A 2,549-nucleotide genomic window follows, 5' to 3' on the forward strand; every position below is an offset into this window, starting at 1 on the left:
GGAAACTCCACAAATGCCCATCCATAAAAAGATGATAACCTGTGGTGTTCTAATATAATAAAATATTATCTTAGATTGTTAAAACTGGTATAACAAATTACCATGGACTGGGAGATTATACACAGTAGAAACTTATCTCTCACAGTTCTGGAGTCTGGAAAGTCTAAAATCAAGGGACTGGAAGATTCTGTGTCTCGTGAGGGTCATTTCTCATAAACAGTGCCTTCTCACTGCATACTCACATGGTGGAAGGGGCTAACTAGCTCTCTGCCTTCTCTTTTATAAGGACACTAGTTCTATTTATGTGCACTACACTCTTATGACCTAATCACTTCCCAAAGGCCCCACATTCTAATCCCATCACCCTGAGGGTTAGGATTTTAACATTTGAATTTTGAGGGACAAAAACATTCAGACCATAGTAAATACAATATATAACAAAGAGAATTAATAAATGACTGCTATATCTAACAGCATAAATGAATCTCAGAAACATAATATTGAGCAAAAAAACAGACACACACTGCTAATGCTTTGCATGATTTTCCCTTCAAAACTTGTGTTGAAATGTAATTGCCATTGTAATTATATTAAGATATGGGGCTTCTGAGAGGTGACTAGGACATGAGGGATCTGCCTTCATAGGTGGCATTAATGCCATTATAAAAGGGCCAGTTCTACCTCCTTTTATGTCTTTGCACTTCTGCTTTCTGCCATGTGATAATGCAGCAATAAGGCCCTTGCCGGATGCCAGCAACTTGACCTTGGACTTCCCAGCCTCCAGGACTGTGAGAAAATAAATTTTTGTTTATTATAAATTACCCAGTCTGAAGTATTCTATTATAGCAGCACAAAATTGACTGAGACAAAAACATATGTTCCTACTGTTGTGGCTCAGGACATAATACCCCAAATTATTACACTTTTTCATGCTGAATTATTTGAACTAAAGATCAGAAGAGCCTCAGAAGCAAGAAGTTCTCTCTATTACTTTCTCCTGCTCTTCTTTCTTCATCCACCGTTTATCCCCCAAAGAAGATCATAGAAACTAGAATTTTTCTTCTCCAAGGTGGTTCATAGAAACTAGCTTCCCTAAAGCAAGCCATAAAACCTAGAGAGGTCACTCTGAACTACCGCTTCTGAAAGTAGACTATAAGACCCTCATTCCAGAAAGGTCCCGCTTCAGAGATAGGGGAAAGAATACTACACAGAGAGATCAAGAAGAATCTGAACAAACAGGCCTTGATAAGTTCCCCCCAGTTTGTTACCATTAGATCGTTTCTTTTTTGTCTAATCACATTTCTACATGGCTATCAATTCTTCATCAAACCTAAGCATAAAAACATTCAGTTTTCCCTGGGTCTTTAGATCTTCATTTGTGAAGGCTCTTGTATCATGTAAAACTGTGTTCAATAAATTTGTTATGCTTTTCTCTTGCTAAGCTGTCTTTTGTTTAGAGAAGTCAGCTGTGGACCTTGAAATGGGTGAAGAAAAGTTACTGTACCTTTTTGTTCCTATACAACTGCACGATTTCATGTATAGAAAGCTCATAAAAGAGGAATTCTAATATATTATAGATCAAGTTAGTGATTATCTTTGGAGAGAAAACAGCTTTTAGAGCTGCAGGCTCTGCAGTGATGTAATGGTACAGGATCATTCTTATGGTATTGGTAATACTCTGTTTCTTTTTCTTTCTGATGATGACCATTAAAACAAAAAGTTGCCAAAGTAGATTGTCATATCTAAAGATGTAACTGATTATCTATTTAATTTTTGGCCATTTGTTATTCTATTAAAGCCAATAAGCTGGAGCCATTTTTGTTTATTGGTATTGTAGGGGAAGAAAAATATCTCTTCCTACTATCCATTATGGGACTATTGGCTGAGACCTCTGTAACAAAAGACAGATTAACAAGAGAAAGACAAACAGAAGTTTATTAACATGTATACCTTATGTATATATGGGAGATATCCAGAAAATATGTGTAAGCCTCCAAAGAGATGGCTTTTAATTCAGGCTTAAATGCCATCTTCTGCTGAAACAAAGAAAGAAGAGTGTATGTGTGTCTTAGGGGACTCATATACGGGGAGGTGACCAGAAACATATAGTAAACAAAGGTAAGGTTTGTCATGCAGATTTAAGTCGGTGTCTTCTCCATTGATAAGAGTCTCTTGTGATTTATTTATCCTACTTTTCCTGGTACAGAGAGGGAGGCATCCTTACAAATGGAAGTTTCCTTTATAAACATAAATTTCTCTTACAAAAGAATAATTTCTAGTCTATGTTCAGAGCTTCTTACGTGTCTGTTATTTCTCAAAATAATAAACTCAAAATAATCTTTATGCCAAAGAAGCATAATTTGGAGTAGCACATTCTGGTCTCCTACTGTCATATTTTGGGGTGGCATATTCTGGTTCCCTATAGTACCAATAAATTGTAAATTTAAATACTGCCTAGAAATACCAATAATAAATATAGAACATGCAAAACTGCCTTCACCAGAGTAGCAAAACTTCCAGGTTTATGAAATCTTCACTCACTGCTGGGC

This window comes from Macaca fascicularis, chromosome X (genome assembly GCF_037993035.2).
Source record: "Macaca fascicularis isolate 582-1 chromosome X, T2T-MFA8v1.1".
NCBI classification, from domain to species: Eukaryota; Metazoa; Chordata; class Mammalia; order Primates; family Cercopithecidae; genus Macaca; species Macaca fascicularis.